Below are 13508 nucleotides of genomic sequence, written 5' to 3' on the forward strand. Positions count from 1 at the left end.
AAGGGGTTGAAATTTTAAAGATAGTAGAGGCCCTGCCTTCTTTGTCACCGACCTTGAACAGATTAGGCAAAATTCCACAATGGTCAAATGAGAAGGTAGTGCAATGGAAACTCAAAGGAAGGGCAGACAAAAATCTCAATACTTTGTCTCAGACACCATTAGACTCTTGACCAGATAGCGTTTCACAATTTTTTATTTTTTAAACACAAGTTTGTTTTTTGTTTACCCCTACTTTTACTAGAATCAATTATTTTTGTGTCAAGAATTGGGAAACTCAACTTGCACACTACCTGAATATTGTAAATTGTTCTTAGACCTTTGCTAAGGTTCTTTAAACATTCCGTATTGTCTTTTTTTCCAACTGCTATGGCAAATTAAAACTGCCCGTGTGAAAAGAGGACTTCTCTTTGAATTTATTGAATCTTTTCACCTTGTTTCCTAGAGAATAAAGGTTCAGAATTTGTTTTAGCTAGGTCTTGTAATTTCATAGTTACTTTCCTTATGAATTTTTTTGGAGTATAAAGATCATAATCAAAAGATAAGTTTTATTATAGACTCCGAGGCAAGAAAGACTCTATAATCTGGTAAAAACAAACAAACAAACAAACAAACAAACAAAAAACCTGACCAGCTAGGGTTGCTTTGGCTGCATAGCAATGAATGCTATGCAGCATTAATTGCTTTTGTTCGCGGAATTCACTATTTCCTTCCTTCCTCACCTTGTGGGGTTCAGACAAATTGAGAGGCCAATGAAGCATTATCAAGAAAAAAAATTAACAACATTTCTCCCACAATATAGGTCACAATATTCCACAAAATTCCTATTTTATACATATGCAAATTCCCTAGTTGATTTAAATTTATATTACCACAGTAGGAATCAAAAATAAGCATCTGTACATATAGTACTTTAAAAACTTAGTATCAAAGTAGAATATACATATACAGAGAAATGCACATATCGTTAGTGAACAACTTGGTGAATTTTCAACATCTCAACACACTGTAAACATCACCCAGATGGAGAAACAACATACTCAGCACCCAAGGAACCCCCAGATCCTCCCTTCCAATTGTTCCCTCCCACTTCCTACAAAGATTGACTGATTTCTAAAAGCTTAGCGTTTTCTATTTTTGAATTTCATGTAAATGGTATTATACAGCATTGCTCTACCTCCTGTTTGTAAAATCTATGTTGTTATGTGTAACAACAGTCTGCTCATTCTATGTCTGTATAATATTCCATCGCGTGAGCATTCCACCATATTTATTTGGTTATTTTACTTATTTATTTATTTATTTATTTATTTATTTACTGGGCTTTGGGTTAGTTTCCAATTTTCAGCCATTAGGAATTGTGCTGCTATAAACTTTTTCCTATAGTCTTCTGATGAATATATATAGGGATTTCTGTTGGTCACACTCTTAGCCATAAAAATGCGGGGTCATATGGTATGCAGGTGTTCGTCTGTACTTCAAATTATCAAGTTTTCCACAGTGGTTTCACTAACTGATACTCCTACCAGCAGTGACTGAGGTCCAGTTGCTCCAGATCCTCACCAGTACTTAACAGTGTGGTCTTTCTGACCTTAGCAATTCTGGTGGGTACGCAGTGATTGCTACCGTGGTTCAAATGTGCTTTACTCTAATGACTTAACGATGTTGAGCATCTTTATCCCTGCCCACTGACCATCTGGTTAGTCATTTTGGGAAAGTGTCTGTTCAACGCTTGACCATTTTTTATTAGGTATCTGACTTTTTCTTAAGAATTATTCTCTCTTTGATCTCTGTTCAAGGTGTTTTTGATGACTTTAGTCCTTTTTTTAAAGGTAACTGAAGTCGGGCCGATTTTGCTTCTTTCATACTTGAGTGTTCTTTCTACCAAAGCAGAGAAACCTTGGGTAATGCTGTGTAGCACCTCTTCCTTTTCTCACCAGTGTTCCAATTTTGTTGCTGACATTCAACTTAAAATCAGTTCAAGGTAAAGTAAAAGACCATGGACAGTGAAGTTAAGACAGACCCAGTATGAATCTGGAATTGACTGCTAACTACCTAACTAGCTGTGTTTCTCTGAGCCTGAGTAATCTCTGCTGGGGAAAAAAAAAAAAAAAGAGCAGACAATAAACTTTACCAGGCTTCTGTGAATGTTTAATGAAGTAATGCCAAATGGACCTTAGCACCTATTATTATTTGTTAGAGATCTAGTAATTACTAAGAAAGCAGCATGCCTCATTCCGTTGTACCCTATCCCTATCCCTGGACTGGTGATGCGGCTTCAAGGAGCAGTGTTTCTGGAACCCTGACCTCACTGGCACAAACACACCTCCCATATGTTGCAGCTTAGAGAAGATGGGTACACCAGAGCTTGACTTTTGGGCTTCATCCAGCTTCAATTTCATCTTGTACAAATGTTTGCTCCCCCTCAATTCAGTGATGCTGAAAGCTTGGCAAGCATGCTTTGGCAGTTGGTTGTTTTGTCATTTTCTTATGTGGCTGATGAGGTGATGTGGTTTCTGTCAGGGGAAATTTATAGTCACACTTGTACGCTCAATCAGAAATGGTACACTGAAAAAACTTCAGATTGCTGAACCAGGTGGGAACCAAGCATTTAAATGTCCTTGTAGTCAACAGCAGTGCTGATGGAGGCTAATATTTTATGCTATTAATATCCTCCCTGTGAAATAACTATGTATAAGTTACCTGTAATACTGTTGTTCAGATTTTAGGAAGAAAAGGGCAACTTTAAATGACATTTAGGCACATAATCATAGGACTCCAATATTCATCCATCTAACTTTAGAGATGAAGAAACACAGACCCACAGTTAAGTGACTTAGAAAGGTACAGAGTCATGGATGGGATGGCAGAGTCAGGATGAGGAATCAGGACTGACTCTAGGTTTTTTGTAATAATGCTGGAAAGGATGTCTGCAGTGTACCACAGAACCCCTTCTGAAGACCCTGAAATCTAGGATTCAGATGAAAGAAAAGTGTATTAAACCACAAAAATGATGTATAGCTGCTAGGCAGTGATCAACAGTTCCAACAAGAGCTGTTAACAGAAATTCACCTGAACCCGACAAGAACAGGAAAGTGACAGGTGTCAGCAACAGCGGTGGGAATACCAGGAAAGGAGATGGTCTGGAGGCTCCCCAGAAGTCTGCCCTTGAACATATAGGATTAATTCCTATGATCTTATACCTCTCATAATAAAACAAGTATCTATCTTTAGACATAGTTGGAAGGTTGGAGGGAGGGAAAAAAAATGGAAGCAGAAGTTCTAATGTGATTCATGATAGAAATGCATGCTATTGCGTCCATGTCCTATTGGTGGGGCTGGGGACACGAACGAACGGGAGTAGAAAGGCAAGACCATGAGGTAAAGTATATATAAAAAAAATATGGCTTCCATTAAAGTAATTATATTTACATCAGAAACAGCTTTCCAACTCTATTCTTTCTGACAAAATGAAAACTACCTACATTTCTCCTTTTTAGAGAATCTTAACAGTGCTATCTATAAGCTCTTAGGTTGAACAAGATGAAATCGATAATTTTGTAAGTTAAAAATGGTTGACTATCAGTAATTTCATCTGGTTAAGCCTTAAAAAAACTGACATTTTTAAGTGGCCACTAGGAAAAAGGTACATTTCTACCTGCTCTACATGTCAAGTGTAAATATTCTCATTTAATGGATTATTAGTTGGCTATATCTAAACCAATATTCCTTCATAAAAAATGTTTCCTAGAATGCACTCAAAAATATAAAACTAGCAATATATTAAAAATATATATGACACTGAAATAGCTGAGGAGTTGGGAATTCAGGAGAGGTAGCATACGAACCCAATTAGGGACCAACTGTTGCTGACATAGAACAGAGAGTCACACTCAGCCATCTGAATCAGCCCATCTTCCACAAAGAAAAAAACACCATCATTATTTTTACTTGAATTAGGGGAAAGAAGGCAGGAACTGCTGCTTCATTCTTAAAATAGTAATATTATAAAAATTCTTAGAAGAGCTTAGAAACCTGGGGTAAAAAACAGACCTGAACTTTTCCTCTCCACAAGTGCAAAGAAACAGCTTCATTTATTTTAAAACAGACAGTAAAAGAAATCCTCTAAAGGTCACATTTCTGGATTGTGAATTATTTAAACTGTCCAGATATTTTTTAAAATGGACAATTTACCAAAATCGGAAAAACCACTGGTCAGGACAAATAATGGGCCTAGAGAGTAAAAAACAAACAACAACAACAAAAAACTCTTCCATTTTGCTGAAAGTGTTCCTGTCTGAAAAGCAGTATTTCCAACAAATTAAGAATAAATACAAGAGAGCTGCTCAGAGAGAGGGTGATTCAGAATTGTCCCTGACTTCCCCACTCATGTCCTACATATATCAACATCTTTTGTTTATTTGCTTGGTTGGTTTTTCATGTTAAACAGAAAATCTGGAACAAAACCAATTATATTATCTGGACATTTTCATTTCTTCTAGGGTTCTTTATATTTACAAATTTTCATTTTTACAGCCTCATTTTTTAATCTAGCAGATGGTCTAGATTTGATTTCCATGGGAAGTATTGTCAGGAACAGTAAACGGCAACTGTAGGTAGAAGACAGACTCCTCTTTGATTTACTTTGTGGCTTCTGACAAAGGAAATACAGTGGTCTACATTTCTAAAAATTAAAATTCCTGTGGTTCTATATTCCTTGCAATAACTAAATTCTAAAGTGGCTCAGATAAATATTCCTGATTCATATAAAAATTATCAAGAAACTTAGGATTCAGTAATGAGGGGAAAATAATTTTCTTTCTTTGTATAAGAATTTATTTTCATAAAGAGTAAGCACCACATTTCCCCGTATAACTTTCATAGAGTCAAATGTTCAAAAGTGTGATTTAACAAAAATAATCTTTCCATAAACTACAAAGTTTGATGGAACCATTCTGGTTACGATAGTAGAGCTTTCATTGCTCCTCCCACCTCCTTCTAAAGCACCAAAAACAACAAAAGAGATAAAAGCTAAAGCACTCTATCTCCAAACCAGGAAACCACCACAGCCCCCCATCATAGGCTAGGCAGCACCCAGGAAGGCACTGTGGGGAGGGGATGAGATGGGGGCTTCTGAGAGCTTCCTTTACCTCATTTCCAGACCTGTCCACCATGAGCTGTCCACCAAAGTCAGTATGCAAACTCTCCGACATTCCACTGTGATGCAATGTGCGGACAAGGAAAAGGTAGGGGGCACTTGCAGCCAATAGGAAGGCATGAGGAGGCTCCGGGAGGAAGAACCAGAGAAGCTCACAGTGTTAGAGGGAGAACAGGTCAGAGGGCAAATATTAGGTTTTATGGCCATAGCCAGTTCAGCCCTTCTGAACACCAAAAAGTGAGAAAGCGTGTGTGTCTCAAAATGAAGGGAAAACATTGGTGGGGAAAAAAATTCAGAAAAATTCCAGGTAAAAGTTTAGGCATGTAGCAACTTGCTGACTTTCTCCTCCACAGTATCTTTCCCTCCGTGGCCCCATGCCACGCTGGTATTTTCCCCTCAACAATTAGTCCACTTCACTTTAAGATGAGAAATAATTGGAAGAAACCAAAACTGGAACTTGAATAAAAGGGTTGGGTAAGAAGATGTCGAATCAAACAGAAGCAAAGGCAGATAAAGAACAGATACCACAAGAAGGATTGGCCAAAGCCAGCCAGGCAAGAAATTATTCACAGGAACCACAAATATCATCTCTAAAAGAGAGGTGAAAGTAATAAGTGATACGCAGGTACACAGCGTGCTACCCTGAGCGGCAGTGGCCGGCAGCCATCATGAGCGGCTGGCAACCGGTGAGAGCTGCCATGAGCTGCTGTGCGCGGCTGAGAGACGACCAGCGACCGACTGCCTCAGTGGGGGGAGTGCAAGGTTCCTAATACCAGCATGGGCCTGGGGGCTGTGTCCTACACAACTAGACTGAGAAACAACGGCTTGAACTGGAGTGCAGTGGGGGGGGGGAGAAGGGGAAAAAAATTTTAAAAAATAATATTGGCTTACAACACAAAACATAATGAAGGATAAACAGTAAAGTAAATAAATAAATGAGGAAGAACAGACAAGCCTCCCACACCAAAAAATCCCAAATAATTGATGTAGATACTTCATCCTCAAGGAAGTCAAATATGTATCTCCTCATTACTAAAATGTGTGCTGTGCACAGTGACTTCCTTCCAAAGAGCACAGGGGAAACTGAATAAATATCCAGTGGAGAAACCTGAGCCAGGTGAGCAAGGTCAGTATCAACAGTGATAAGTCATACTGATATGATACTCCATGTATCCTTTATATGATGTGATAAGAATAGCACTTTATTTACTTCTGTGGTTTTTCTCCTTGAAACCCATAACTCTAATCTTATCACAAGAAAAACATCACATAAATCGCTACTGGGGACATTTTATAAAATACCTGACCATCATTTCTCAAAACTGTCAAGGTCATCAAAAACAAGGAAAGCATGAGAAACTGTCACAGCCAAGAGGAACCTAAGGAGACATAATAACTAAATGTAAGGTATCCTGGATGGGATCCTGGAACAAAGGACATTAAGGGAAAACTAAGGAAATCTCAAAAATATACTTTACTTACTAACATATCAATATTGGTTCACGATAATGCTGCAATCGCTGTGACAAATATACTATACTAATATAAATTATTAAAAATAGAGGAAACTGGGTATGGGGTATACAAAAACTCTCTGAGCTAACTTCACATTTTTTTCTGTAAATGTAAAACTATACAAATAGGACTCCTGGTTTCTGATCCGATACTTAAGCAGCTCAAAAGCCGTCATTCCTGTCTTCATGACAAAAAAATAAAATGCTGAACAAACTGAAATTCAACAACTCTTCTTAGATCCATCAAAGAGTTAAGGTCACAGGTCAAACTACTGTCCCCAAATCAGAGAGACAGAGAGACAGAGAGAGAGACAGAGAGAGAGAGAGAGAGAGAGAGAGAGAGAATCACAGCTTAGCCAGCATGGAAGCCCGGAGCTGGAATCAGTATCGGTTGGAAGACTAGGAAGACGTTAAATTGCACTTGATGAATTACTGGAGGCTTAGTGTAGACTAGCCTGACAGTAAAAAGCTTGGGGTTTAGGAGTAATGTGGGGGTGGTCTCCAGGAGTTCCGCCTGTTTCTCACTTTGAAGATGGGAGAAAAATCCCCTCAGTTCTGGAAGGAGGAGAAAGGAACCATTCTGAAATATACCCAGAGGTCTCTGTTCCCCTTAACAAGGTCTGCCCTCAAGGGAAACTCTTGTAGCAAAACCTAACCACCTTGGGTTTTACCAAAGTCTGAGCTACCTGTGGAAAGTGAAAAGTCCCACTCAGGCTCACTAAAAGACTGAGACCTAATCAATCATTGGTCTACAGAGCACTTCAGCTCCCCCCACATCCCACCACCACCTCACTTGGGTTCCTATATAACAGCTAAAAGAACAGCAAGCCTCAGGCTCTATTTAAGAAGTATCTAGGAAAACGGCAAAACAAGGGGGACCAAAACAAAAGCACCAGAGGAAATTTTAGCCTCTGACACCATACCTACAGCAAACAGCAAACACAGCATGTATTCTAGCCAGGTAAACATAACAACTCATACTAAAGACCTGTATACCTCAATTCCTTTCACCCAATACATCATGTCCAGCTTTCAACAATAAATTACAAGGCATGCTGAAAGGCAAAAAATACAGTCTAAAACTATTCTAAAATGAACAAACTTGATTGAAAAAAGAAAAATCAATACCACCACACCGTACACCCCATCCCTCCCCTCGATCTACTAAAAAAAATTAAGCCAAAAGAACACAAGAAAAAAAAAAGGAAGAAACAAAAACAGTATTGGAATGAAAATCCCAGAAGGAACACAAGCAGAATGAACACAATAAAAACACAGATTAGCATAAAGTATACAGTGTATAGAAAATAACAATGCAAAATGAAATGTGCTAAGAAAAAAGAAAATGTGACCCAAGATGTTTAATAACTAGCCAACGTATTTTTGAAGTGTGTAAGCAACAGACAGAAATTCTCACACAGGTAAGAACACAAATAAAACACATCAAGATGCATCTTTCAAAAGCATTCTGGATGACCAAAAAACCCAACAAAGAGACAGCATAACAGTGATCTCGAGAATGAAGAATCCATGGCAAATACTGCCTCTATTTAAATTTACAACTAAGATGGAATTATGTATAATTTATGCATATAAGAATGTGAATGTTATGTATCTTGACAATGTAAATATAAAATAGTATCATTTAATAATTTGGGAGATGGGAGTAAACAAAGTGTGCTAATATTACTTCGTGACAATAGTCAATTTATCACTTATACAACAGAAATACAATTGAGAATTTATAAAACCATATTAGAAAACAAGCAACTAAAATTTTAAGGTTTTTTATAATATTTTTTTCTTAAAGTCATGTATTTTAGAAAACTTAACATAGCTTGTGGTGAAGAAACACTTAATTTGAAGTTCAACAATTTCTTCAGGTTTACGATGTTTTATTTCACTTCTGTTACATTCAAGTAAAATTAAATTTACTTTTTTGTAATTACAAATAGCATATCTAGAATGAACACAGTGTTATAGTTATTTCATTATTTCTTCCTATTATTTTTCTCATTTAATTTTTTTTATCAATCTACATATCCATCCTTCTACATGTGCCTATTCACTTAAAAACTTAAAATAATGTCCATTAAATGGTAACCTTAATTACATTTAGAGAATGATTTTGGGTAATCTGTTGCTTTCTTGTATTATGTGTAATTTTTATAAATGAGTACGCATCACTTTTGAAACAATCAAAAAGTGATTATTCTTTTTTACAAGTGTAATGGAACAGTTAAATTAACACCACATGTCTTTTTTCTTTTAATAACCTGGGATATGGAGCAATCAGATTTCAAGTCTCAGCTCAGAAAAGAGCTGGTTGTATAATCTTGAACAATAAATAAAACCTCTCTAGTATCTAGTTTTATCTTCTGTTAAAATGCAGTTGAACTAAGGTGTTTAAGTTTCTTTTCAGCTCTGAAATTCTATAACTTGGGTACTGATGATTAAAATCTCACTATGCTGAATTAGAAGTAGCACTTCAGATATCATGGAGATATTTTACCTATTATCTTGGCTATATTGCTTTTGAGGAGTGTACCTTACTTCCTATAAAATCTTTATAGCATTCTTATTTGAAGTAAGGCAAAAATGTATAGAGGGAAAACAGAGCCCAATATAACAATGAAACATTAACTTTCAAGAGGCTGTAGAATAGAAAAAGGACAGACACAAATGGGAATGCAGTATACATGAGAAAACCCTTCAAATGATATTTTTTCCTGCTATAGCCATTATCTTTACAGCAGGAGTGGGAAATGATGCAAAGATATTTGAGCTCTTATGGGAAAACTGTACATTAAAATTAAAAAAGATGACTGAGGTCAAATAAATTGGATATTTGTGGGAGACAAGATAGGCCCAGAGAACACTGGAAGAAAATTTAACAAAAGCCCCATGGTCTACTTTCTATAATTATGAAATTTGATTTTGCAGACTAAAACATAGAAAACAAACAAATGAGGATTAAAATAGCACCCGTTTTTGGCCTAAGAGAAACATAATAACAAGCTTGTTCTGCAAATCAGTAAATAAAACACATTCTAAAAACAAAAGAACAGAAATAAAAACCATTAGAAAAATGAAATCAGTAATTTTGAGGCTACTGATTTCCAATGAAATTTATTTTTCAGTGCCTGTGAAATCTAAAAACCCAAATTATTAACTTAATTTTGAGTATTCAATCAACAAGCCTCTAATATTTAGGTTGAACAATAGATCTACATAAAGAATTATCAACAGATAAGAGAATTAGTAGATGCTCCTAACTAGCACAGTCATTTTACAGAATTTGTGAATCTCAGTTATGGGAAAATGAAAGCAATGAGTATCCATCCATTCATCCACCAAATTAGCTAGCTATATGTGTATTAGAAATATAGTCAGCATTCTCTGTTGCTTTGTAATATTTCTTAATGATCTTAATAATCTCAGAGTGAAATTGTCATCTACAAGTCAGTTTTTGCCTTCCTGATTCTCAGTGAAGTGACATAGCCCAATTATCTTCTAAGAACCATCATGCTCAAATACCGATTTCAATGTGTATTACATTATAATAAGATAGGTCAGCCAGTCTGCTGCCATCAAAAAATATAAATTAATTGTAGTGGAGATGTTTGCTTTTATTAGAAGCCTTTCTCTCTTGGCCAACTCCACTTTTTAGGTTAACAGGCCCCATAGTAAGTCCAGGTGGTCATAGAGGCAACACAACTGCACAGGTTTTGATAAATATCATCATTATTCCTTTGGATATAAATAATGACAGACCTCGTATAGAAAAGAAATAAAAATAGCAATAAAAAGTTTTGCCTGTCTTTTATGATTTAATAACAATTAAGCAGGATTATAAAAACTGGATTATAAATCACTGAAAGAAAACTGAGAACAACTAATAAAGTATAGAATCTTTACTAATGAAAACATTTGACTTCTATTACCACCTAACAAAAGTGCACTTTATTATCATTCCTCATTTACAAGGCATTTTCTTTACTCATGTAATACTTGGCTACCTAACTAGTACCCAATTTTTAAAGATTAGAGGGAAAAATTCTACATGAAACTCCAATTGGTCAAATCCACTATAACCTATCTTTTGCAAGTAGAAGTACCTACATGATAACCGGATGTTTTAAACATCCACACCCCGCAAGTTTGTGGCTGTAAATTTCAGCCACTCTAGCTTCTGAGAAATGCAAATAATGAAAACTCATTAAAGGGCAACCATAATTCTCACAGCTGACTAGATGGAAGCACTTCTGACTACTCAAAATTAATAGCAGCTCCCAAAACCTTAGAAGAACAGCTGTCACTGAGAAATACACTCACAAATAAGCAATTCTCCAAATTTGATTTGTTAGAGGCATGAAGCAGCAACTCTTCAGGACAACTTAGGTAGATTATACCTTAGGAGGTATACCTTTATATCTCCGGTATGATAACTTGAGCATACCATACAATACTTATGAACACCTACTGGAGGTCTAGCCCAGAGCTTGGCACATGCTAGACTCTTATTAAATATCTGCTGAATGAATAAGCAAGGCAGAATTCTTTCCTAGTGGTCCATGTGGAGCAGCCAGCAATTACAACTAGGTCAGACCATTAACAGAAGCTGCTATCCTTTTGTTACTGAAGTGCTACTGTTTTCCCCCGAAAACAAGACCTAGCCAGACCACCAGCTCTAATGGATCTTTTGGAGCAAAAATTAATATAAGACCCAGTATTATATTATACCCGGTCTTATATCAGACCCGGTATTATTATATTTATATTATGTTATGTTATGTTATATTATATTATATTATATTATATTATATTACATTATATTATATTATAATTATACCAGGTCTTATATTAAAATAAGACTGCGTCATATATTACTTTGTGCTCCAAAAGACACGTTAGAACTGATGGTCTGGCTAGGTCTTATTTTCGAGAAAACACGGTAGAACTTGGAGTTATGATAGGTATAAAGCCACAGTTGGAAATATAGTTAAGATCGCACTGACCTTAAAGTATTAAAGTATTTGGTATAAAGATTGTAACTTCTCCACATAAAATCTCACTCCTCCCAAAACCAGGGTCAATTTTATTTAGGCATGAGCCAGTGAAGAGATTGGAAGGCATTCATATATGTTGCCACAATTTTTAAAAGTGAGGAAAATTTCAGATCTATGAGAATTTAATATCGCATTTTTAAGAATAATTATGAAACTGAACTCATTCAAATGCTTGTATGTCCCATCTCTTACTACGATGCTAATTGTCTCTTTTAGATACTGAGACATGACAGGAACCTGTCATTGTTATGACTTTCAATAGAAGGAACCCGATACCATCATCCATGGAGTTTTGCTATTCAGCAGATTTTTACAGGGAACAGATTTTCTTCTCTTTGGTCTCACTTGAAATACTCTGAATAGTCCCCCTTCTTGAATGAGTCATGTACAGGGAGACTTAGGACACAGAAAGAGGACCAGGGCTTAGGGGACATGAACCTTGCATTTTGCCTAAGTCTTGATGTGACTTTGAATAGAACTCTCTGGGTATTTGATTCCTCATCTCCTAAACAAAAAAGTGGACTACACAATCTTAAAGTACTTATGTTTAGGGTTTCCAGGTAGGAATTCCTTCCCACCCATTCTCGGGAATTTTTTTCACTTTCTTCTTCCCGAATCCCGAGAAAAGTTGGTCGGAAAATTGGGAAAATCGGCTCCTTGAACCCAGTAAACCCCTAATGGGAAATAAATGTACTACTCATAATGTATCTCTTAGACATTTTTCCTATTTATCGCTATCTAAAGTTACATTGTGTTACTATGTTACGTGCCACCAGACATGCATGTGCAACACCAGAATCAGATATCACATGACCAGCTAATTTTAGCTCTTGTAAATTAAGCATATTTGATCATGGAGAACAGAAAACAATTTGTATTTACACAGAGAAATATTTATTTTCACAGCCCAGAATTTGACTGCAAAGTCATCTTCAAGTGAATAACTAAGGAAATCTAAGGTAGTTTACCCTAACATGACATTGTAGTCAAATCCCGGGTTGTAAAAATAAATATTTCTCTGTGTAAATACAAACTGTTTTCTGTTTTCCATAGTCAATCGTTTCCACAAAGTAACGGCCGATACTACCAACCACATTAGATCAGTTTGTTTGCGGGCTGAAAATTGTGATGTATGTGAGTGTTCTTGGCTCTCTCAGCTACTGTGGGTAAGTCAGTCTATTTAAAAACAACTTGCACTGCTAATATTTTATTCCAATATTACAATAATTTCCAATTTCATATCATAATGTTCTGTGGCACTTTTTAGCTATAAATATTCGCTGCACAATATAGGTCTTCCTTGATTTTTTCTTAATGCTTTTAAAAGAAATAAAATTTAAATTGGTTAAACGTAGAAATAGAGATCTTGTGTCTCTCACAAAGCACTTGAGCAGCATTAGTTGTCTGTGAGATGGAAGAGGATGAAATTTTTTGCCTTGTCAAGTAAGAATGAAATTGCATGATTGGCAAAGTCATTAATGGAAAGACTTTTTAAAGGAACATTTACAGCAGAAGAAGTTCCAAGAGAAGAAATAAAGGATGTCCTTACAGAGTTCTGACATTAAATCAGAATCTGATCTGAAATGTGAATTGACTAAAGCAATATCAATTTTGACATCAAAGTCTAGCCTTATGAGTGCAAACAAAATATTTGCTTCTCTAAGGAAGGAAATGAGCTTATATGAAGCAACGCATTCTCTCACTCCCAACTTGAACATGCTTTTAGATGCACTCATAACAATTCGACCAATGTCTACAGAAAATGAAAGA

General features: G+C 36.1%; 1 protein-coding gene across 6 annotated transcripts in view; it reads right to left on the reverse strand.

Moving 5' to 3' along the window:
* The window catches only part of KIF16B (kinesin family member 16B), a 292760-nt gene that overhangs the window by 40682 nt on the left and 238570 nt on the right, over window positions 1-13508 (reverse strand). The gene's annotated exons all lie outside the window — the stretch shown is intronic.

This window comes from Rhinolophus hipposideros (genome assembly GCF_964194185.1).
Source record: "Rhinolophus hipposideros genome assembly, chromosome: 22".
NCBI lineage: Eukaryota > Metazoa > Chordata > Mammalia > Chiroptera > Rhinolophidae > Rhinolophus > Rhinolophus hipposideros.